Source organism: Lepidochelys kempii, chromosome 2 (assembly GCF_965140285.1).
Source record: "Lepidochelys kempii isolate rLepKem1 chromosome 2, rLepKem1.hap1, whole genome shotgun sequence".
Classification (NCBI taxonomy): Eukaryota; Metazoa; Chordata; order Testudines; family Cheloniidae; genus Lepidochelys; species Lepidochelys kempii.
Window position 1 is genome coordinate 170,696,287 of NC_136381.1, and position 26,775 is coordinate 170,723,061.

Below are 26,775 nucleotides of genomic sequence, written 5' to 3' on the forward strand. Positions count from 1 at the left end.
CCCGCTGCACTGCCGGACTAAAATTTCCAGCTTTGGCTTCAATAGCCGCCGGGAGATAGAGCCTGATTACGGGTGACTCCCGACGAAACCAGGAGGGTTGCCAACCTGACCTTTCCCTCATTCTTTACATTCTTCCTCTCACTCTTCTATTCCTCACCCTCTCATGCTCCTTCCAACTTCTACTATCAGCCTATTTCCTCAGCAACATTTCCTTGCTCACACACATGCATTTTCCCTTCTAACCCTCCATATTCCCCTGGCACCCCCACCCTCAGGTGACCTGAGTCCCCACTGCACAGTATTAACCTGCCTTTTCCAATCTGCCCTCTATCACCTGATAACCTGGGCGGGCTGGGGGGCTCTTTATTACCTGATGGCAGCTTGGTTACAGATCCAATAGAATAAGTAGTGTTAAAAAAAAAAAAGGCAAACTGAACTTCTTCCTGCACAGGTTATGGGGAAATATCTTAATAGGCTTGTGGCCTCAGTCCCTTTCAGAACAATGGGGGATGGCAGCCATTTTGGAAAAGGGCATTCTTTATGAGTTACTCTGAAGGAGAAATTATTTTGCACCAGACTCTGCTGAAGAATACATGTTCAGTTATAAAGAACAATAGTAAAAAAGACTTAGTAAATATTTTCTTTCTAAAACTATCTATCACACAAACCCACTCAAGATTTGTACGTCTGGCCATTTTTATGCAGATAAATAATGTTCCAAAGGCACACACACAATGCATTAGAAACCCTGATGAATTTCAGACAGAGACCAACTTCAAACGCTTCCATTTTTAAATGTATTATACAAAAACCAAACAAAAGTTCAATGGACACAAGAACTAACACTGTCAAAATTTTACATTTAAGTTTGTACTTCCAACCAGCAACTCCATAACTTCATTAGATTCTTTTTTAATTTCTTAAATAACCTAAGATGCACAATATGTATATCAAAGATCAAATGTATTTCTAGAATGAATCCTTTTTGTGGACATGGACCAGAGGGGCTGAAACCAACATACTGTAGGCGAAGAGATGCAGATTTGTGTCTGCATAATCCTTTCCCCCCCAGAATTCCCATCAATGCAGAAGTGAGTGGAGGCTGAGTCAGACCAGAGAAGAATAAGACCTATCACACACATGCTGAAGTTTCTGAATCTCCAAGTAGCAAGAGGAGAGGCAATCTGGAAAACTGTAAGAAGGAGGGTGAGAAGGACTGAAGTCTGGCATCTCTGCAAGGGATGCAGAAAGACAAATACTGACAGGGTAGATGGGAAGCCAAGTCCAATCTGGAAATCAGACCATGAACATCTCCAGCATAGTTAGCAGCAAGCGTCACACAATCTCCCTTCTGTGGGTTTTCTTTTTTCCAACTAATAATTAATTTGACCTCACAAAACCCTTTGAAGGAGCGAAATATTAACCTTTCTTTGCTAATCTGTCTTTAAGTGTCTTGCTCAAGTTCATAAAGGAAGTCTATGGCAGAGCTGGATCTAGTATCCAGGATTCCTGGCCCTCAACTACAGACCATCCTTCTTCCCATGTATGTCACGTGCCATATGCATTGTGAGGGGCATTGTTTTATATGGCATGAATAACATCATCATCAAACATGCAAAGTCTACTAAGGACCATTGTGCCAGCCAAAGTGATCACAGTTGATGTTGTCACACCAGGCATTGTGTTGCATGGTTCCCAGATCTTGCACAAACCTGCAAATCCATGAATCTCTAGGGCAGCCCTGCCAGTGGCACCACATAGGGTCAGGGCATGCACCCCTTTGTGTGTCAATGGAGAGTTTGAGAGCATGGTATGCTGGGGTGTTTTTGTCCATCCTGGCGACATAGCCAAAGAGCAGGCTATCCCACTTTTCAATATTATGAATGATTGAAGGGAGGGCCAGATCTTTGTGACATTTTGCACAAAGTAAAATCACTTTATGCTCAGGATTTGGCACTGATTTCATTTATCTTTAGCATCTTCAATATGACCTTTCACCCAGAACAATTTACAGAATGAATGGACAGAGTTAAATAGATTAAATTGATAAAAAATGTGCACGTCTTTAACCACATTTCTTTTATGCATCCAATGTGCATTGCGGCATATGCCAAAATCATATTGGTTCCAAAGTTTCTGTGCCTTTGAACCACTCATTTATGCTCTGAGGAATGAGCTGGCCAAAGTGAAGGAATGTGGAAGTCTGTTTTTTAACCCTTTGTTTATTCATTAAAGATAAACCTCAAGAACAGTTAGGTAAAGGTTAGGTGGTTAAATTCAGATAAGCACTCAAAAATCTAGGTATTTACCTGGATTGTTTCCAAATTAGCCAAACCTCTTCGGTCTAAAAAACTGGACTGGAAATCCCCTGAGAAGACTGTTACATGTTAAAAGGCTCATGCTGTCTTTCTTCAATCACACTGAAAATATTATTAAAATTGCTGCTGTTTCTGAATTCCTTCATTGTTTTTTTTCTAGTCCCAGTCTTTACATTTAGTGCAGATGTGCATGAAACTGGGAATTTTTTTTAATTAAATGAACTTTTCCAAGTGACTATCAAGTCTCCCAGTTGAGTTTACAATGAACGTTTGGGCTGATGCTTATGTTACCTAAACTATTTCACCAATATCTAATCATCCACATTGTTAAAATCTGTCTCTCTCATTTGGATGCTCGTAAAACTTTAAATTCTTTGTGGGTTTAAAAAAAAATGAAGAATGACTGATTGACTAGACTTGATTTTGGCTTCTTTATCAAACTAGAATTTCCACATAAAAGTATTTACAAGTCCTTTGTACTTTTGTGATTTGTTGGTGAATTTTAACTCCTAATTTTTCCTCATTTTTAACATACCTCTATTTGATTTAAGATGCATCTTTTACAGTTCTTCACTGCAGGTGTATTTACTACTAATCTTTTGGAATAAACCCTACACAAGAAGCTAGATATAAACGAGCGAAGTACATGAATCCAGTATTGCATATCTTTTCAAAAAGTCTTTTCGTTCCCTATCTTGACTTTGGCGAACTTGGCTGATACTGCCAAAAAAGAACATTCAGCATGGAAACTGCATAGTCCAGCTGTTATGTTCCATTCCTGCTACAGAATTCACACTCCATAGGGCCTTCACAAATCGTCATATTGAGTTTGAGTGATTTCCTGAGTTGATCTTATGTGCTCAAGGTGTATGTCTCCCTGATCAGATTGCACGTGGTCCTGACATGAGTTATAAATGCAGGCAGTTGTGCAGGAGTAGTACAAGCATGTAGGTTGGCTAGATTTGCAGCATTCATTTGTGTCCATCTTCTGGATTAACCTTGAAAGCATCAGGATTTTGTCTTATGTTTTGTTATGTTGCTAAAGAAAGCATTATTTTCTTGATGTCACTAGGCCTGAAACCTAGGAAGATTTAAACAATAGCTGTTATTCCAAATGTTTCTGAACATATTGCCCCTCTAGCCAAACTTTTTCCTTGGTTTCCTCCCTTTTTTTAAAAAAAAAAAATATTTATTTATTTTGTATCCAGTTCAGATTTTTCTTCCTAATTTTCAAGTTTTTATGCACCCCCAGTCCCACATGCATCTCTTTTTACTTTATTTGGATATTGTTGGTGTGTCCTCTGTCCAATCTGCTCTCTATGGTGCATGCTTCGTGGTCTACTTAATCTCCTGCATTTGTGACTCTTTTTTTCACACAATCCGCATTAGATAGAACAGGCTCACTCTCCCCCTGCAGCAAACATCTACCATCTCCTCCTTCAAATCCCATCTAGAGACCCATTGTGTCTTCAAATGTTATTCTCTTTTCTATTGTCTGCCCTCTCTCATCTAATTGAATATATTTGATATGATATTCCATAGTATCTGAAACTCCAGTTCAGGAAAGCATCCTTATTCAAATGCTTAAGTATGTGTTATCCTGAATAGGGATGGATTTAAATTTATGCTTAAGTGATTTCTTGAATCAGGGCCTGAATACTTCACAAACATTAATGAAAATTAAGGCTCACAATGCTCCTGTATTTGGGCAAGGTTTTAATCTCTTGGGACAGGGACTTTTTCTTTGTACGGGTTTGTCAAATGCTTTGTGAAGTTTAGGGTGTACTGATATATAATAACTACAACTTTTTCCAGTCAAACTCAGAACAGCTGACTCTAAATTTTCTATATTATTCTTCACATGGAGCCAAGAAACAGAAGTATTTTTACTTCTGTATTTGAAAACAATGTGCAATTAATAGGTTTCTTTTTAGTGTACTCCTTGTGAACACTTTCTCACTAAATGATATGTCATCAAAATCAAACAAACCCTGTATTTTAATAATTTTCAATAGCATGTAAACTTACTGTGTGTCAAGTGTGTTTCAGTTAAGACTTTTTAAAAGGGCTCAGCCAGTGAGGAAAAATATAACTTGGTTCATGAAAAAATAAATGTGTATAGAGCTTAGTTGCAGATACCCCAGTTGAAATGCCTCAGCTGTTTCCCAGGGCCAGACTCGAAGCCCAGTGAAGTTAATGGGAGTCTTTTCACAGGCATCACTGGGCTTTGGGTGAGACCCGTACTGTGGAAGTTCAGGATATATTTGTTAATGAACAAAGTATTAAATTCAGAGGATAAAGAATCATGGCAATAAATAGTTTAGATAGCCTAACAAAGTAAAGCAAATACACCATTCTAATATTTGCACTCACAAGTGGGTATATTTGTTCTTCCTCTGGATCTTTGTATAGCATGATAGGTGCATTCGCTGCATAGCCTTCATCAGCGTCCAAAATATGCAGCTGTTCACTGGCATCTAAGCAAGCTCTGACTGACTGTGTACTTGGCTACAACTTTCAAGTAGAGACTGGTGCCCAGGATATTTTTAACTATATAAAGGAACTCTGACTCGCAATACTATGCAGTCTAGCCATCAACCAAGAAACAGATGAGGTAGGTAGATTCCATAGTGTCAGTGATAGACCTCTGCCTCAGTGCAGCCTATTTACAGCAAAGCTCCTAATGCTGCCAATTCTGGTGCCCACAAAGCTTTTAAATGTTTAATGTCTCCCCGTGCACCTTTCCAGATTGTGCTTCACATGCCAAAATGAAGGCAATTAATTCCCAGTCTGCCAAATTATGGGTGCTAAAGCTCCTTACATATTTCTAATCTTTCTTTGGTACAGGAGGTTTTTTTAAAAGGAAAGTCAGTGGGTTTTTGTTGTTTTGTTTTTTAAAGTGAACACGGTAGCAAGATTTCAAATTCTCTCAATAACCTGAAATGCCACAAGCACTTCTAAAATGGAGAATGGGATTTGGTTTCCGTTGTCATAATAAACATGGTGAGGAGAATGTCTGTCTGGTTGTTGGCTTTTTTTGGTTGGTTGGGGGGGGGGTTGTTTGTTTTTAAAGAATAAATTGCAATTAAAAAGCATGTATATATTTAAGAGACTGGTGAATCTGTTCCAGGACACCATATCTTAAATCAGACATTAGTGCCATCATGTTGCTATGGTCATCAAGTCAACATGGGTGATAGGATGTGGGCTATAGTCAATCTCCACAAAGCCAGAGTAAACAGGCTTTTTGTTGGGGAGCTCTACAGAACAGAGAGCTGACAGAATCCTCCCCTATCACCACGCTATCAAACAGCCTCACAACCACGCCCAGTTCAATCCCTTCACCTTCTCTAATAAGGATGGGAATAATGGCAGATGGATCCCATATTCACAGACCCATTGACTACTTCTTTCTCCCCTGGCTCCAAAGTCCCTCTCCGTGCTATAACAGCTCAGTCCTCCGTCTCTCTCCCTGCCTCCCACTCCCCCTCCCAATAAGAAATACTCTAACAGAAGTTTACTGCAGCCTGCCCCCATGGCCACTGCAACATCCAAGATTTCCCTTGGTCTTTACTTGAACCAAATTTTGGCCTAATGGAAGCACCACTAAGCTGGGCAACCAACATATCAATTTTTTTTTCAAAATACAAATGTCAGTGATAGATTGATGGTACCAAGTGGATTTCTGAGTTCAAAGAAATTGACCCTTTACTAGGTGTCAACAGTTACAGCCCTCTCACTGTAGATGGGGAAAAAAGCTTGTTCCTAACAAATTGGGGCAGAGAGACAGTGAATCCTTGGCCGTAAAATCTACCAGATCTCACAAAATCACTTTGTCTTAAAATTACATTCTGGTGTTTGTTGGTTAATTGTTTTTTGATATCAACTTTAAAATGTAGTTAACATCTAGAAGACAACTAGACCTGCATCAATAGTTGATTCAACAATGTCTATTGCACTTTTACCTTTGCTTTCACTGAACATTTTTTAATCTTAACTAGTGTAAGCAACCACAACAGGGTAAATTTTTAATCTGAATGCTTCAATATTTGCTGAAAGCATATTTTGTATTTCTATATTTAATTGGAATATTTTAAAATGCACACTTGATTGCACAAGTCAAGGAACAGAAACATGATTTAGGGAACTAACCATCACAGCACATATTTCATACATTGAGTACTTACAATGAACTGTTGGCGAGATAGTTTTTAAAAAATACAGGAAGAAATTAATGAATAATTTTCAACAAGTACCTTCAACAGTTCATCATCTGCCTAAACCAGGACTAAAATGATTAACTTTAGGTATCCAGTGTTCAATATTTTATCTTTGCAATTTACGGACAGCTAGAGAAGCTGACACAAGTAGAGCTAGGAATGGGATGAAGGTGAGGACAAGAAGATAGCATGGAAGGCAAATGCGAATCCATCTTGAGGGTGACAGTTCTTAATAGGGTAAAAATTAATTGTTTAGATTTGAATAAAACTATAATATATAGTTTGAAGAAATAAGTTTTGAGAAGAAACTTCTAGGAGGGCAGGGGTGAAGCAAGGCAGATTGGATCAGACAAGCAGTTCTTCACTGGAAATGGAAGAAGAAAGTAGGGATCCAAACAAAAACACCTAAAGTCAGTTGCAGGGAAAAGACTTGGGTAGCAAAATGCAGTGTAATTTAGTATTAGCTAAAGTGTATTGTGGTGGTACTGTGGCTTTATGAGAATGAATCCAATCTTTAGGTTGTGGGAGCTGACACTTGGAGGAGGCAGCTGGTTTTCGGTTAGACTGATAGGTTGACCTGAGTTAAGATGTTTTTTCATATATATGTTAACTATGGATTTAATAAAGACTCTTGTTAAGTTACTAGCAATTATTATTAAGACTACTGGATTGCTTGAATATAAAACAACACAGGTATAAGAATATCTATCTATAAAAACAAACAACAGAGAAAAACCCACTTTGACACAGTGTCATGAGCTGATGGAGTTACCTGAGTTCTCTTCTTCTATCCAAAGTGTTTTATTACAAAATTTTATATTATGATGTTCATTCTTTCTTTTTGTGTTAATGGCTGAAAGATTGAACTGCTTATTTAAAGTTCTTAACAATAAAAATAAAGAATGGGCCTGTTTGTTGCTAGAACTGCAGTCCCACAAAATTCTTAGAAACAGACACTTTTCTTGTGCTGTCATTAGCATTCTTTCAAACTGGTTTATGTAGGTAGCAAGAATGCTACATTTGAACACCTCTGAAGTAAAAATAGTCAGATTTCAATGGGCATCACAAAACAATCTGTCCAACTGTTGGGTGATGTGGTCTAATAGTAATGCAAGCAGTAGTGGTGGTATATTGGCAGATTAAGGCATTTAAGGAGCTGCTTTATTTTCTCATTCATTTTCTTCTCTTCCTTTTGAAGGCCAAAATTGTCAGAAAGGGCCAGCAGATTGGAATAACAAAGAACCCAACAGCTCTTTCTTGCAGAGAAATCTCGGTGCCTGCCATTGAAGAATCCATGCTATTCTCACATAAGTTCACATCTGTCCATCCTGCTAATGATAATACTAGCCATTCTAATGGTCAGCTCAGCCATGCTAGTCATTCTTGCTTAGCCTGAACTTCATTGTTGTAATTTACTGTCCAAGTTCTTCAGCTGGTCCTTGAGCCAGGCATACAGAATCTGATTTTTCTGTACACCTCAGACATTAGTATACCAATTAGATATTAGTGTCACGGCAACCAAAGGAGATCCGTCAAGTCATGACTACTTTACCCAGCACATGAAGTTCTGTTAGGAAGGCCCAGCAATGATGATGACATGAAGGGATTAGGAGGAGTACATCTAGCTGGTCTAAACAAATTGTTCCAAAGTTAAAGATCAAATCCTCCTATAGTACACAGAGAGCAGTGGTGGAGGGAAAAGTGAGTCCCTGTTCATTAGAAGGTTATATAAACAGTACTTCATCCATGGAAGTAATATCTTTATTTACCCCAGTTTCCATTCCATATTATGGAGTGTCCTAGGTTCTGACCAATAATTATTTTTTTAAAAGTGAAGTATCATTAAACTACATTTAAACCCCATTAAAGAACCTATGACACTATATTTCAGGTTTATTATGGAGTACCATACCCTGAGACTATATGAGTACTTTCCAAATAACACAGTAAGGGGTGCAGTGGTAATGCCCAGGAGAGACTTGGGCTATCGTAGATTTTTCACAAAGTGCAGAATGTCTACATCTATTGATGCAAGGTTCTCTGCAATCCCTCAAAAGTTTTATACTCCACTTCTTATTTTAAAAAAAAATATTTAGTTATGAAATGTCTCATTATGTCTTTGCACGCAATTATCCACGCTATGGTGAAGCTGCAGAATTCATCCAGTCCTAGGGCATTCACTAGACGTGAACATCTCCTGAATAAGTACTGTAGCACTATAAATACAATACATTATTAGTCCAGGAAAGTTTCCCTAAACCCCTCAGCTCTGAAAATATGGCACATCACATTATGCAGGGCTCTGTCTTGCACTGTTTAATATCAAAACTTTTTTCTTTTCTACAGGTTTCCTTATCATTCTTATCATTTAATCTTATATTGTGGTAGAAACCAGGGAACTCAGTCAAGATCAGAACCCTCATGTAGTGGGCATTGTCCAAACACAATTGTAGGCATAATCTTTGACCTGAAGATCTTACAATTTAAAGTGGCAAAGGGGACAAAACAATATAAACAATACCTTTTAATACAAATAAACCATATTTCTCTCCTTTTGGTTTTGTATTCTATTAACAGATAAAACAGCAGCTATCTCTAAAGGCTGCCAAGTCATTTGTTGACTTTTTTTTTTCAAAGCATGGCGGAAATGTATATGATTTGAACTGTTATTTCTGGAACAAATTTTGTCTGGGAAATACTGCAATGAATATATGGATCATCTTGAGGATGTGCTACTATTGTATTTGAAAAGGGAGGAACTGCCAGTAGCAGGTAGCCAGAAAAACACTGTCCTCTTTTTGTACACGGACTTCGGGTTGCTGTTGTCTTTTCCTCACTGCTTATTTGAGTCCAGAAAGGAATTTTACTGATTCTTAACTTTTATTCCCACATATCCATATCTACGCCTATATATATAGGCCTTCCTGTCCCATGAAAAATGTTGAGATTTTGAAACTTTTTCCCATTCTGTATCAGGATGGCACTGAGACCATGGATGGTTGCTGCAAGCCAACTGCGTCAGCTGCGAGTCCTCTGTTGCTTACTAGTGGGGAGGAGCTAGCTGGTCCCAGGCTCAGTTGCAAGCTTTAATTCCTCACATGGATGAAAGTTTCATTTAAATTGACCCTTTCTCACAAAAAGTTTGTTCCAATTAATTGGCATTTCATTAAGAAAAAAAACATTTGGATTAAAAATTTCCCAACCAGCACTAATATCCATATCTACAGTTATTTATATATCCATATCTATAGCTATCTATATTTCTATGTATGGGGTGGAAGGTGAGCATGAGGAAGGCATTATTAACTTAACATCCTTCCAAGACCTCAAATCCAGCTTCTGCAAAATCAGTAGCTTGAAAACTTAGTGAAGACAAAGCTAAGGTACTGATGGAACCCTTCAAGGGAGCTTCCACACAGTGCAGACTGAAGGATAGGCTGTAGAGATATATAGAACGATGAGTCAATAGGCAGAACCTGTCAAGGTTCCTTCCCCACTCTGAACTCTAGGGTACAGATGTGGGGACCTGCATGAAAACTTCCTAAGCTTACTTTTACCAGCTGAGGTTAAAACTTCCCCAAGGTACAAATTAATTTTACCCTTTGCCCTTGGATTTCCACTGCCACCACCAAACTTTATCTGGGTTTACTGGGAAATGTAGTTTGGACATGTCTTGCCCCCGAAAATCCTCCCAACCCTTGCACCCCACTTCCTGGGGAAGGTTTGGTAAAAATCCTCACCAATTTGCATAGGTGACCACAGACCCAAACCCTTGGATCTTAGAACAATGAAAAAGCATTCAGTTTTCTTACAAGAAGACTTTTAATAGAAGTAAAGGAATCACCTCTGTAAAATCAGGATGGTAGATACCTTACAGGGTAATTAGATTCAAAACATAGAGAATCCCTCTAGGCAAAACCTTAAGTTACAAAAAAGACACACAGACAGGAATAGTTATTCTATTCAGCACAGCTCTTTTCTCAGCCATTTAAAGAAATCATAATCTAACACATACCTAGCTAGATTACTTACTAAAAGTTCTAAGACTCCATTCCTGTTCTGTCCCCGGCAAAAGCAGCATACAGACAGACACAGACCCTTTATTTTTCTCCCTCCTCCCAGCTTTTGAAAGTGTCTTGTCTCCTCATTGATCATTTTGGTCAGGTGCCAGCGATGTTACCTTTAGCTTCTTAACCCTTTACAGGTGAGAGGATTTTTCCTCTGGCCAGGAGGGATTTTAGAGGAGTTTACCCTTCCCTTTATATTTATGGTAGAACTGCACTCTGCACCTTAAATATTTGGTGTAAGAAGGGAGAAAGGGAAGGTAATAATTTCTTGTCATTCATCTACCCTGTTTGCTTCCCAAGTCAATGGCTTCAAAAGGCCTGCAAGGGGTCACAAAAACCAAGGAACTGATTAATTGTTTGTACCATTTTCCACATCTGATATTTTCAGGTGGAATAGTTGGGAATTTCATACATTAGGACACCTTTTTCCTCTAAATACTGCAACCTGTCCAGAAATAGTCTTGGGAAAGAAGTTAAGCATAGGTATGTACTGTAACTTACAATGGCTGCTATTAAAAACATAGTATGTCTAGGTAGCATAAAGGCCTACATCTCTGTACCACATAGCCAGGACCAGCACATAGAAAATCAAGAGTTCACTGAGATACGTGCAACCAAATTGGCAGTGAGCTTGAGCAAAAGCTTGGAAGCCAAAGCTTAGAAGCCAGGGGAAAATGGGAAAATATTCTCAGCTATCATCAGACTGAAAGGAAAGAAATTGGAGCTTATAGTTCTTCTTTGCGAGCATGGAACAAACTGATGATTAAAACAATATGGCAACTTATCTTTTTACATTCATTTTTTGGCTCTTCAAGGTAGGAGCCAAAGACCCTAATGAAGTGCTGTTTAACAAAATATGTATTAGTTCTCGTTCTTCAGAGAAGACTGTAGTAACATCGTAAAATGTTTGCACACAAAATCACACATCCTGATTAGGATGTATATGTATGTACAATATTCACTCAAACAATTAATTTGTAGAAATGTGTAAGAAAAGATGCATCAGTACTCAACATGTGTTCAATCAAGAACCAGAAAAAACATGTTCATGCCAGTGTGAAGTGCAGTTCAAAGAGCTGGAAAATTCAAAAGACTGCCTAAAAGTTTCTATTATTGTTTTTACTAAAAAAAAAATTCCATTTAAACTAGCGGTTTACCTTTTATAAGATAGACTATTCCATTTGTTCTTTTGATTTAAGGAGATAAACTTAAAGGTCATATTTTTCTACATACCATTAACAAGTTGTAAAAGGCTCTAATTAGAAAAAAAAACTTATTTGACTCTGATCTCATCTCATGAGTTTAACAGTCTTTCCTTAAACCATTAAATATGTAACCACTCCTCATTATTATGATGTGTGTCTCAAGTGTTTTAAATCATCAAAGGACAAATGTGATTTCTAAATTAGTGGGAAGTCTTCGCTGGTTTCAGAAAAGCAAACAACATACTGTGAAAGTCTGAACCTAACTATCTCCTACCACAGCAACAGACAAATGCAGAGAAATTTTCAAAGTGTTTTAATGGCACAACCCTCATTAAAGTCCGTTGGAGTCATACAAATAAAAGAGAAACAAACCTTTGAAAATTTCCCCTTTAAAGTCTACCGATTCTAATGTATATAAAACCTAAAAGATAAGAAACTTCAGTTCTCTCTCACACACACATCCCTCTCTACTGTGTGTTCTTGGGACAATATCCTGCTGTGCAATATTCATACCTGCTCCATGTAAATACCATACTGGCTTCCAAGGATTTCAGAAAATTTGACTTGCTTGATTTACTTAGTTAAACATTCAATCTATTACAGATGGAGTGCACAGAAGACACCAGTACTCCTGGACTTAGGTGTAGTTTTGGAAGTCTGCTTATGGAGTGTATGTTTTCTTGTCCACTCCAATATTTCTTCTACAGAGGACAAAACAGTGTTTTTCATGCCATTCCCTGAAGTATCTCTTCCGGCAACAATAGTAGTATTGGGTTGGGATGGTGTTAGTGTTGGAAAAACACATGGACTTGGCACTCTGATGATGCCAATGTAAGACACAGTGGAGGAAACTTAAAAAGATGTTGCAGGATAGCAGTTCCCACATATTTTGATTTTGGCCTTGTCAAGTGTAACCAAGTGTAACTTCCTTTGGATAGTAGAAAAAAAGAGAAACCCAAGCTAGGAGCATGTTATAAGCAATTAAAAAAAAATAAAGGAATTTTGCTTGTTTTCATGCATTTAATGTGTATATGTGTGAGTGTACATGTTTGTATATATGCATATTTATGTGGGATGCGTGTGTGGGTGTAAAATGAGGATATAGCTCTTTATCAGAATTATGCCCTAGGTGTAGTGGAAATTAGTAGCTTTGTAGTGTGGTGTTTTTTTATATTTAAACTACTTGTCTACATTTTATTACAAAACTGCAGAGAAATTACTTTAAATATTGGCCCAGCATAACTGATATGAACATCTAGGCAGTGTGTAAACCATAAACGTTTTCATTTCAGCACTAAGTGTAAGCAAGAGTACATCTATGAGAAACAAGGTTTTGAAATAAAACCAAAAGCAATTAATTTCTGTAAACACCACAAAACAGGTTCCAAAAACTCTGAGCTGTAAATCGCTAAAAAACAAGGACTGTGCCGAGTTAGGTAAACACAGAAATATTTGAAATCCATTCTTTCCACATTTCCTTTAAATCCAAACTCCAAATGGAACTTGAAACTTAAAAAAACCAGAAACTATTTCACAGCATTTTACTGTTGGAAGGTGGTCAAGAGGATGTAGCCTAGCCTTAACAGGCTAAGACTGGCACCTGAGGTTAGATCTTCAAAGAACAAACCATTGGCAACAACGGCTAGAAGACAAAAGTGAAATGTCTAGTGTAGGGCTCTGGATTATAATGATTTACTAAGTATTTTATGTCCAAAAGGGGAAAGAAAAAAATTAAGTGTACTTAGTGGACTCTCACATCCATGGTATTTCCACTCAAAATCTGTATTTGCTTTCTTAATTTTTTTAAATAAATAAATAGGAATGTTTCCCAACTTGGAACTTTAATGAAAAACCTGTGCTGCTCTCTTTATTTTATTTTTTTTTTAATTTCCTTGTGACCTCTGAGAGTATTAATTGTACATTTCCTTGGTTTTGAAAGTTTGCTGTCATATATGTTTGCTACTTGTTAGCAGTTACACAGGGAACTCTGAGAGAAATGTGAATTCATTAAAAAATAGGCACATGTGATCTGGATGCCCACAATGAGTGGCCTGAAGTGTATTAATAGGCTGCCCCAAAGATCTAGTTGTCAGGTTATAGGAGGCTGTTTTATTATAGGGCTGACTAGTCATGTGTCAACTGTGCTTCCCCTCCTGTGAGGTTCTCCATGTCCTTGGTGGCGGTTCTCAGGAAAAAAGCCCACCATACTCTGCTTCTCTGCAAGTCTATCTTGCCAGTTCTGTGGGGAGTGGAAGCTTCTCTTTGGCCGATGCTGTATGCTGTTGTCTCCATTTCCTGTAGAACATCCCAATGGCAGGACAGTAGCAGCTCCTCCCTCAAGGGCAAACCCTCTCAAGTGGTATTTTCCCTGTGGTGGCTGGCAGGTTTTATGGGATCCCTGGGGTAGTGCTCATTGAGGAAAAAGTGGACGTCATCCTTGGGGTGAAGGCAGGGCCAGTCTGGAATACTGTGGGGCTGCTGTTGATGGGAGGGAGGGGGAGAGAGGCTTGGACTTGTCCCATCTCTTAGCTCAAGTCCAAGCTGGGGCTGGTCTTCCCATGAAAGGAACTGTCAGGGTGAGATGAGGGCACAGATGTTTCATCCCTTGCCCCAACATTCTCGTCCTCCTTCATTGCCTCTAGGGCTGGATGAGCTAGTGAAAGTCCTGGTCTCATAAAGCCTGAGTAGTGATGGAGAAGGAAGGGTGCTCTTCTTGGCTTGTTGTTCCTGTGGGCAAGGAAACAGTGAGAGTACTGTCCAAATTGAACGGTCACCCTGCAGAGTACAGCAATGCTAGGAAGACCCTACACCATATCATCAGCGAGTCTCTATCTGAAAAGCTTTGGAAGAAGAGGAAGGAAAGGAAAAATGGAAGAAAATTCTTTCAGCCAACTGATTCTGTCTCCAGAATCAGATAGCTCCCACGCATTGTAGTGGTTATCTGTGAAAGTGTGTTCTCATGGTGCCAAGGCACAGTGGGAGGAGAAGGAAGGCTGGGAATTGGAGAAAGGAGGGGGAAAGAAGGTAGCTGCTGTAGGTAGGACTGCCCTCTTTTAAAAAAAAACAAACAAAAAAACTTAATTCTAATGCTAAACTTTTCCACTTCAAGGTCAGGCTAATGTATCAGATTCCCACAGTCCTAGAATGCCCAAGAGTACTGCAGGAAGCCCTTGCTTGGCCTGGCCCCGCCTGACAAGAGACAGCCCCTGTCTAATCTCAGTTTTTTCAACATTAAGTATCTGCTTGACCAGCTCCAGGGCAACAATTATCCAAAGAGTGTGATTTTGTAAAAGGTCTTGAGGGAGTTAAGTGTCCATCTCCCATTGAAAGTGTATGGGAGTCAGCCCTTAATTCCAGTAGGTCCTTTTGGAAATCTCATTTAAACTGTACAGAGGATTCTGGGCAGTGAGTGGAATGTTCAGCACCATTATGGCATGTGACTGGTTTCCTTGGATGTTCCTGGCAGTTTTATTAGTGTACAAAAAGAGGAAATTATTCAGAGGTCTGTTCCTGTGCATTCCCCTGCTCCTGCCTCCTTGGCTGTCAAAGAGCAAGCGCAGCAGTCGAAGTCCATGTCCATGGAGGTATCGTTGCAAGTTCAGTGTATATTTGATCCAGGTATCAAAAGACTGTTTTTACTGTAAATAATCCAAGGAATTTGGAATGAAAGCTGTGTTTCTATATACTTGAATGCCAGCCCAGCAAGTTATCTTTGAAAACCTTCCAGTTTAACAATTAAGCTGCAAATTACTAGATGGCAAATTAATATAAAACTCTGTCCAGCAACTGGGAAGGTTCCCCCTCAGATGCAAAACTTGATTACTACACTTGAATTACCAGGGAAGTTGTGAGTAGCCGAATTTAAAGCATACGCCCTTTCGAAAATCCTATTTCTTGTGCTCATGCACTCATTAGCAGCCAGAGAGTCCTGAAGTGTTCAGACAAAATTTTAAACCAAAAACTTATTTGAAAATCCCTAGGCAAAAACAACAGTACTTAGTTCTGGGCATCTAGCAGAAGATGTATGCACCTGCTTATGGGGTATTGAAAATTCTGGCCCATGTGTCCATGCTGATCCTCTTTCTTAGAGATCCCAGAGAAAAGTGCCGAGGGGATGCTCATTTTCCCTCAAGGTTCTTTATTGCAAGATATTAGAGTTGTATCATGTTGCCACCTAGTATCCCAAGTGTACAAGCGTCCATTAGGTGAACTGATAAGGGGATATGGGCTAAGGTGCCTTCAGCAGGTTGAAGACACACGTCTGTTTACTCTGACCGTCCTGGTGCAGTTGAATGACTTATTATTAAGGCTACAATTTAGTCACGGGTATTTTTAGTAAAAGTCATGGACAGGTCATGGGCAATAACCTGTCCATGACTTTTACTAAAAATACCCCTAACTAAATATTACCTGCTAGGGGGGTACTCCAGCAGATGCTGCTGCTCCTGGGGGTAGGAGGGTTGCCTGGGGCCCTGCTGCTGCTCCTGGGGGGTGGCCCTGGGCACACTGCCACCACTCCGGGCCTGGGGCCCCACTGCCACTCCAGGCAGGGGGCGGGCCAGGGTCCCACCACCGCTGCTACTTCTCTGGACAGGGGTGGCCTGTGGCGCTGCCCCCGGACCGCTGCTTTAGGGCCACCTTAGGTGTGGCTGACCCCCAGGGCCACACCAGCTGCTCGGGCGGCCCTGGGGTCAGCCACTGCAGCTGCGGAAGTCACAAAAAGTCACGGAATCCGTGACTTCTATAACCTCTGTGAAAGATTTGCAGCCTTATTATATTTATTATATGAGACTGACCTTGGATCAGAGCTAGCTGGCTGAAGCTCAGTCTAGACAACACTCGTGTAATATTGGTAGTGTGGTGACAACAACAAGAAGAAACAGCAGAAATAAATATCAGCCACTTAGTAGGCATACTCCATCTGCTACTTGGGAGTCCTGTCAGATCCTGGGCTGCTCTTGCCTTATTATGTACAATCTGTGGCCCAGCTAGCCTTATGTCAACTTGAGATTCAGACTACTGTAATATGCTCTGCATGAAGCTACAAGGTGGGGCAATTCAGAAACTTAAATCAGTGCTAATTGCCACTATTATAGTGCGGTAGTTTTCATCTATAAAGCTCTAAATGGTTTACAGCCTGTCAAACTGCAATATTTTTTCTTTGATAGTGATGCACTTGTGATCAACGGAGAGCTAATGTTAAGCACCCTTAGTTTGTAAGAGGAGGGGCTGGCTACAGAGCATTCTCCATGAATGGTCTTTGACACTGAAGCTCACTCCCACCTGGGTCTGACAGAGCCTGAATTTGTTGATATTTGAGGCATGCTACAAGGTTCATGTATTTTCCCAGGTTTGGGGGAACAGGATGAATTGAGGAATATGAGGGCCAGATGAAGCTGGTAATGCTTTTGGAAGTGGTTATTATTTGGGAAAGGGTAGTACAGTGAGCCATGGCCTAATACTTCTATCTTTTGCTGTATTTAATTTTTTTGTAAGGGTGCTTAAAACTTTGCATAAATACTTCATTGAAATAAATGTGAATAAATAAATATGTGGTGGTGATACCCAAGTGATGAACTGTTTTTCTAATACACCTTTGACACTTAGCCGTGTACACTTTGCCCATTAATCCATCTCCATTTTAGGACTCATTCCAGCATTACAAACCTCTGAGCAACTTCAAACAGCTGCTGTTTTTTTAAGCCAGAAAACTATTTCCTTCTTAAAACCTAGAATTCCCTCCCCTAGTCCCTTCCTAAAGTTACTCTGGTCTGAGGCAATGTTCAGTCCTTGACCAGTGTCAAGGTCAAAGTCTTCAAAGTGGAGGTGAAAGTGTGTTGTATTTTCTATTAATATGAAATATTACTATATGATATGAACTAGTCTGTTTGTTTCCCATAGTACCACATAAAATACTGCTTATTGCTGCAGTAGCTTTATGCCCAGTTTTCTCCCGCAGGAGATAAGTAACTCCAATTAAATTCAATGAACGTTATGTGTGGGGTTAAATAAATGAAATCATATACTACACTGTTTCTATGAGCAGATTTCCAAGAATATTTTTCTCGCTATTCTTCTTTGCAATGAAATTTTTTGAACAGAAGTGATTTATGATTTAAGGTCAACTTTAATGCTGTCAGAGAGCCACTAAGCATTGACAAGACCTGGCCCATTGGATAGTGTGTTTCTGGACAAACTTAGTAAACCAGGTTTCTTAAAGTGTTTTATTGAATTTCTAAGAGCACTGAATGTCATTTGCCATTGGAAAAGAAAACCCCAAAATATTCAGTGGACAAGATGAGGTAAACAGCAAAACTTCATTCTTTATACACATTCCTGCTTGAAATTATTAGCTCACTTGAGAGTAGCCCACTATTCAATCAGACTTTGTCCATATCTTCTACCCTATATTTGATGGGAGCAATATAACATCTATTGGCCCTATGTATAATACATGCATAAAAGCCCTCCTGTTTTCCATGCAGTGCACAGTGCCCATTATGGCTATATTCTTATTCCCAACATTTCCACAAAATGCTCAACATCTATTATCTTAAAAGGAAGTGGCAAGCATCTTATAGAAGTACATGTTCAAAGTATGCAAGAATATTTTGTGAACAGCAAAACCAACTCAATAGCCTGGTTTGTAGGGCTTTCCCTTTATTCCTGAGGTTTATTTATGTATGTTGTGCTGTTGTGATATTGTTTTGAAAGCTTACTGATAAGTATATGGAAAATGTAAGTCGATATTGGTTGGTTATGGGATAGACAATAGTTACTGAGCTACTGTGTGGTGAGGTGGAGTGGCCTCCGACTGAGCCTGTGGGACAACTCTCAGCTCCCTTGTGGGTGGAGGCAGGCCAGGCCCACCCTGCATGCTGGAAGCTAAGGGGGTAGGACAGGAAGTATAAGAGGCGGGGCCTCTAACCCAGTTGAGCTTGAGCCAGGGAAAGAGACAGATGTCCAAAGCCTGCTGCAGGCCCCATTGCTACCTCTGCTACTGAGCTGAGGAACACCCTGACCCCAGAGGAAGCTGAAAGCAGAAAGGAGCGACTAGGATTGCCAGCGGCCAAATGCCCTGATGAGACCGAGGACCCGTGGTCTACAGAAACCCTCACCCAGACTGTGGTAAGAAGTAGCCAAGGGAAATCAGACTTCAGTCTAGTTTTTCTGTCAAAACCTAAGTCGGTATGTTCCAGTGAGATCCCCACTGAGCCAGTGGCAGAGCCCGCCGCCACTGTCAGGACCCTGGGTTGGGACCCAGTGGAGTAGGGTGGGTCCGGGTCCCCCTACCCCCTGCTGCCAATCCCACCCCTGAGGTGGCAGCCTCCCCACCTTAGGCCAAATAGACTGTGTTTACCTGCTTTGCTGCTCTGCCCTGCCTGACCTCCCTAGACTTTTGCTCTGCCCTGCCTGAGGGTCAGAGCTATCTAGACTGGTTTGCTGTTCTGCCCAACCCTGCCAAAGGGGTCTTGAACCCAGGCACTTGATTCACTAATTCCCTGATATTGGGCAGTGCCCCAGTGATGTAGTGATGCAGAGTGGCCTCCCACTGACCCGCAGGGGGTGGGATAGCATCACTAACCCACTACATACTGTGACGGTTTCACAAATATGTAGAGAGGATGGGTGAACTTCAAAAGGTTGAGAGGTCTGATTCAGTCTACACAAGCATCCCAAATTCTATGTGCATATTTGAACTCTATAAACTATTTAGGCTTTGAAAACCTGATCTCATGATATTGTAAGAAGAGACTTTCCTATGAAATTATCAATGCCAGCTTTCACTCAAATTAGATATACCATGCCATCTTATGAAATGATGGAAGTCCTGATTCTCAAAGGTCCAAAAAGATTCAGTTCAACTTGAATTTTGGATGAAAATTTTGGTTGACATTCATGAGATCATGTCTCTGTATCAAAACACATAGGCTCAAGAAGTAGAATGATATTGTGCAGGCCACCTACATTCTGGTACTTCCTAACCTTTTAGGGCTTGACAGCAACCTAAATAACATTCTTTTAATGTAGTTATTTTTGTATGTAAGTTCTCAGTTAGTTGTTCTTCTGTTGTACATTATCAATCGGGTTTGAAGCCTGCACCTTCCGCACTGCAACACAGCTTGTACTACAGGTCTAACTTCATTAGCTGGCAGCTGCAGAACGCAAATTTGATCCTGGGTGGACAGGAATGGGCTGTGTAGACAGCCATGTGTTGGATCCAGGGTGAGGTTTGGGGGAGTCTTGTCTGGTTGAGTCTTGTCTATGCTTTTCCCATATAGTGCTTGCAGAGGGAAGGACTGGCTACAGGGGTTATGTGCTGGATCCAGGGATGCAGAGGTTGTTGGGGAAGCAAGGACTCCCCACCATCCCAGAGAAGCTGTCTGATCCCAGGGATTCCATGTGTGCTGCTGCATGTTGTTATTTTGGCATGCTGTCAGCATTTTTGCTGACAATGCAAGTAATGGTAGGGAAATGGTGATTTTCAAAAGTTTACATCTCAGCTACGCCTGAATGGAATTTCAGGGGACAAAGAAATTGCACATCTCTGGACATAGGGCTTTTCCCCTACCAAATGCCAAAGACCTACTGCAAACTATGGAGGTATTCGAGTATCATAAGAATATAAGAATGGCCATACTGGGTCAGACCAAAGATCCATCTAGCCCAGTATCCTGTCTACTGACAGTGGCCAATGCCAGAGGGAGTGAACCTAACAGGTAGTGATCTAGTGATTTATCTCCTGCCATCCATCTCCACCCTCTGACAAACAGAGGCTAAGGACTCCATTCCTTACCCATCCTGGCTAATAGCCATTAATGGACTTAACCTCCATGAATTTATCCAGTTCTCTTTTAAAACCTGTTATAGTCCTAGCCTTCACAACCTCCTCAGGCAAGGAGTTCCACAGGTTTGACTGTGTGCTGAGTGAAGAAGAACTTCCTTTTATTTGTTTTAAACCTGCTACACATTAATTCCATTTGGTGGCCCCTAGTTCTTATATTATGGGAAAAAGTAAATAACTTTTCCTTATGCCTTTTCTCCACACCACTCATGATTTTATAGACCTCTTCATATCCCCCCTTAGTCTCCTCTTTTCCAAGCTGAAACGTCCTAGCCTCTTTAATCTCCTCGTATGGGTACCGTTCCAAACCCCTAATCATTTTAGCTGCCATTTTCTGAACCTTTTCTAATGCCAGTATATCTTTTTTGAGATGAGGGGACCACATCTGTACGCAGTATTCAAGATGTGGGCATACTGTGGATTTATATAAGGGCAATAAGATATTCTCTGTCTTATTCTCTATCCCTTTTTAAATGATCCCTAACATCCCATTTGCTTTTTTGACTGCTGCTGCACACTGCGTGGACGTCTTCGAAGAACTATCCACGATGACTCCAAGATCTCTTTCCTGATTAGTTGTAGCTAAATTAGCCCCCATCATATTGTATATATACTTGGGGTTATTTTTTCCAATGTGCATTACTTTACACTTATCCACATTAAATTTCATTTGCCATTTTGTTGCCCAGTCACTTAGTTTTGTGAGATCTTTTTGAAGTTCCTCACAGTCTGCTTTGGTCTTAACTATCTTGAGCAGTTTAGTGTCATCTTCAAACTTTGCTACCTCACTGTTTACCCCATTCTCCAAATCATTTATGAATAGATTGAATAGGATTGATCCTAGGACTGACCATTGGGGAACACCACTAGTTATCCCTCTCCATTCTGAAAATTTACCATTTATTCCTACCCTTTGTTCCCTGTCCTTTACCCAGTTCTCAATCCATGAAGGGATCTTCCCTCTTATTCCTTGACAACTTAATTTACATAAGAGCCTTTGGTGAGGGACCTTGTCAAAGGCTTTCTGGAAATCTAAGTACACTATGTCCACTGGACCCCCCTTGTCCACATGTTTGTTGACCCCCTCAAAGAACTCTAATAGATTAGTAAAACATGATCTCCCTTAACAGAAACCATGTTGACTTTTGTGCAACAATTAATGTTCTTCTATGTGTCTGACAATTTTATTCTTTACTGTTGTTTCAACTAATTTGCCCGGTACTGACATTAGATTTACCAATCTGTAATTGCCAGGATCACCTTTAGAGCCCTTCTTAAATATTGGCGTTACATTATCTATCTTCCAGTCATTGGGTACAGTATCTGATTTAAAGGACAGGTTACAAACCATAGTTAATAGTTCCGCAATTTCACATTTGAGTTCCTTCAGAACTCTTGGGTGAATGCCATCTGGTCCCAGTGACTTGTTACTGTTAAGTTTCTCAATTAATTCCAAAACCTCACTTCAATCTGTGACAATTCCTCAGATTTGTCACCTATAAAAGACGGCTCAGCTTTTAGAATCTCCCTAACATCCTCAGCCGTGAAGACTGAAGCAAAGAATTCATTTAGTTTCTCCGCAATGACTTTATCGTCTTTAAGTGCTCCTTTTGTATCTCGATTGTCCAGGGGCCCCACTGGTTGTTTAGCAGGCTTCCTGCTTCTGATGTACTTAAAAAACATTTTGTTATTGCCTTTTGAGTTTTTGGCTAGCTGTTCTTCAAACTCCTTTTTGGCTTTTCTTATTACATCTTTACATTTAATTTGGCAGTGTTTATGCTCCTTTCTATTTACCCCACTAGGATTTAACTTACACTTTTTAAAAGATACCTTTTTATCTCTCACTGCTTCTTTTACATGGTTGTTAAGCCATGGTGGCTCTTTTTTAGTTCTTTTACTGTGTTTTTTAATTTGGGGTATACATTTAAGTTGAGCCTCTATTATGGTGTCTTTGAAAAGTGTCCATGCAGCTTGCAGGGATTTTACTCTAGTCACTGTACCTTTTAATTTCAGTTTAACTAACCTCCTCATTTTTGCATAGTTCCCCTTTCTGAAATTAAATGCCACAGTGTTGGGCTGTTGAGGTGTTCTTCCCACCACAGGAATGCTAAATGTTATTATATTATGGTCACTATTTCCAAGCGGTCCTGTTATAGTTACCTCTTGGACCAGATCCTGCGCTCCACTCAGGACTAGATCGAGAGTTTCCTCTTCCCTTGTGGGTTCCTGTACCAGCTGCTCCAAGAAGCAGTCATTTAAAGTATCGAGAAATTCTGTCTCTGCATTTCGTCCTGAGGTGACATGTACCCAGTCAATATGGGGATAATTGAAGTCCCCCACTATTACTGAGTTTTTTATTTTGATAGCGTCTCTAATCTCCCTTAGCATTTCATCGTCACTATCACTGTCCTGGTCAGGTGGTCGATAATAGATCCCTACTGTTATATTCTTATTACAGCATGGAATTACTATCCATAGAGATTCTATGGAATATGTGGATTCATTTAAGATTTTTATTTCATTTGATTCTACATTTTCTTTCACACATAGTGCCATTCTCCCACCACCACCCCCGCATGACCTGTTCTGTCCTTCCGATATATTTTGTACCCCGGAATGATTGTGTTCCATTTATTGTCCTCACTCCACCAGGTTTCTGTGATGCCTATTATATCAATATCCTCCTTTAACACGAGGCACTCTAGTTCACCCATCTTATTATTTAGACTTCTAGCATTTGTGTACAAGCACTTTAAAAACTTGTCACTGTTTATTTGTCTGCCCTTTTCTAAGGTGTCAGATTCTTTATATGAATGTTTCTCGTCTGATCTGGCCCATACTTTGTCCTCTTTCATCCCCTCCTCCTGCCTAAAACCTAGAGAATCTTTATCAATACACTCTCCTCTAAAAGAAGTCTCTGTCAGATCCACGTGCGCCTCTGCAGCAATCGGCTTTCCCCCATCTCTTAGTTTAAAAACTGCTCTGCAATCATTTTAATGTTAAGTGTTAGCAATCTGGATCCACTTTGGTTTAGGTGGAGCCCATCCTTCCTGATTAGGCTCCCCCATCCAAAAAGTTTCCCCAGTTCCTAATAAATCTAAACCCTTCCTCTCTACACCTTCATCTTATCCACGCATTGAGACTCTGAAGCTCTGCCTGCCTACCTGGCCCTGCACATAGAACTGGTAGCATTTCTGAGAATGCCACCATAGAGGTCCTGGATTTCAGTCTTTTTCCTAGCAGCCTAAATTTGGCCTCCCGGACGTCTCTCCTACCCTTCCCTATGTCATTGGTACCTACATGTACCACGACCACCGGCTCCGCCTCAGCACTACACATAAGTCTATCTAGATGCCTCGAGAGATCCGCAACCTTCGCACTCAGCAGGCAAGTCACCATACGGTTCTCCTGGTCATCACAAACCCAGCTATCTATGTTTCTAATGACCGAATCTCCCATTACTAACACTTGCCTTTTCCTAATGACTGGAGTTCCCTCCCCCGGAAAGGTAACCTCAGTGCGAGAGGATACCCCAACATCATCTGGAAGGAGGGTCCCAACTATGGGAAGGTTTCCCTCTGTTCCTGTTGACTGCTCTCCTTCTCTCGTTACAAGAGTCTTTTACAATGGAAAGTGTCTGGCATCCTAATATGGGGATAGTTACCAGGTCCTCATATATATATATATATATATATATATATATATATATATTTGGAAATGTTGCCAGCTCTTATGATAAAATTCTCATGATATTTATTTCCCAGCTCTTGAAATCATGTTGCTATATGACAACCTCAGCTTTCATTTTTTTAAAGTAAGTTTCTAGTCCTAGAGAAAAGCTTAAAACAAAAACTTAAAAGTTTAAAAAAAAACAAAAACAAAGAACCCAACACAAAAAAACCTCAAGATTTTTAAGCCATTCTCAAGATTCTTGGAGGACTGAGTCATGATATTTTTGTGCTAGGGGTTGGTTATACTGCTTCAGTAATATGCATATACTAGTATATGGTGGAATTACTGAAAAGTTAAGGTTTTTGCTGAAAGACATCGTAATGTAATTAGTGCTTGTCAGAAAAATTGTTTAATGTCTTCTTTTCAACCAAAATCAGGAAAAAGTTCCAATTTTTAAACCAGCTCTGCTAATCATAAATAAAACTTTCTGAAGTGTCTTCTACTTTAACATTTCTTGGTATGGCTGCTAATTTTTCTAAAACTAGACAAAGTACCTGGATGCACTGGCTGAAATTCACCCCATGCAGAGGGCCAACACACCGCTCTGAATCAACTATCCTCTACACTCTAATGAAAATGTTCAGAAAGAAAGGAATGGTTAACTCTTTATGCAGTTGGTTCATTTCCAAACATACATAGGATGTTTTTTTACATATTTGCCTAGGTGGCTTTCAAAAAAAAGGGCATAGCCAAAAAAGCTGTGCTATGGGCAGTAGGGGTCTGATTCTGTTCACACTGAACGCAAGAGGAGCAGGTTTTGGACTGCTTAATTCTTTATCCATTTAAGTCAATGGTGAAGTTCCCTTTGTTGCAGGTAGGTCAGACACTGAGTATAGATGTTGTCTCTTGTTCTTCACACAGTGAAAAAATATGCAGAAGCCACAGAGGTATAGCTGGGTCCCAGGTAACCATATTTATTAAATATGAACAACATGTGAGGCCTAGCACTGTACACACTGCTGCTCTGCTGGGTTTCTAGCAGTTTCTGAAACATAGAGCGCACAGCGTGCTGCCACAGTCCTCTCAAGCTGTATCAAGAGGTGCTCTTCTGTATCAATAGGGAAAGATGCAAGCCTGGGGAGAAGTTGGGCTTTCGACTTATATCAGCTTTAGTAATGCCATCTGTTGTCCAACTAAGGAATTACAGCAAAAAAATTTACTATTTATTTAGGTTTCAGAGGGGTAGCCCTGTTAGTTTGTATCAGCAAAAACAACGAGGCATCCTTGTGGCACCTTAGAGACTAACAAATTTATTTGGGCATAAGCTTTCGTGGGCTAGAACCCACTTCATCAGATGCATGGAGTGAAAAAATACAGCTGGCAGGTATAAACATACAGCACTTGAAAAGATGGGAGTTGCCACAGGGGTAAGGCATATATGTTTATTTCCAAAACACATCAAAATGAAAAAACAAACTAAACTAAAAGTTAAATTGCACATGGCTAGCTTTAACTTTCTTAACCCCTAATACCATATGTTGCCACAGAGAAATTTTGGGGGTATTTCTGCCTCCAATCACAGTCAATTATAACACTATCAGAAATATAGCAACATCTCCATTGATTCCAAATTTGCTATAGTATAGTTCCTCTATTATTCATAGGCTACTAATAGAACAAGCAGCAGTTTGTCTGTCTAAGGAAAGAGTGAGCTCTGACCATTCATCATGACCTCCATTTTGAGAAGAAGCCTCAGACATGGCAGCAATTCCCATGGAGTTATGGGAATTTGACCCCTTCTCCCACAATTCCCGGGACCCTATTGAAATCCCTCACGAGCCACTGGAGATGCTGGGTAAGTACCCCAAATGCAGTGTCACAGCAACAGCAGAGTGGAGGCAATGGGGACATGCCCTTCTGCTAGATGTCACCGATGTTGCATGACACTTAGCCTGATCAACTGTTGTGGCTGGCTGCAGAAATGGCTGAAACTATAGCTCTAAGCTACCATAGGCCACGGTGGCACCTGCTGAGCTGCAAGCATCTGTCTCACTGCATCCCTGCTGGAGCTGAGGAGAAAAAGAGATCTCTGGGATGGTATAGGACAGGGGCGGTAGTGGCAGTGAAGGTCAGGGGAGCCCAGGACTGGCCCTGGGCCCACACCACTGGACACTTCACAACTTCCACTCAGCCCCTCCCCAATCCCCACTCAGCAAATCCCATCTCTCAGATATTTGCCCAGCTCCCACACACCCTCTTCCCCAGCCACCAGCCTCCATCAAGTGACTTCTGACCCTCATAAACTTCCCGTTACGGTTGGTTACTGGGCAAGCTGAATTTTGTCTCTTGAGTGCCAGGCCTGGCTTCCTGCTCCTCTCTCAAGGGTTCAACTACCTCTCCAGGCTGCAGCCCCCTTGTTTCCCAATCCTATTAATGTAGCAAGCCCAA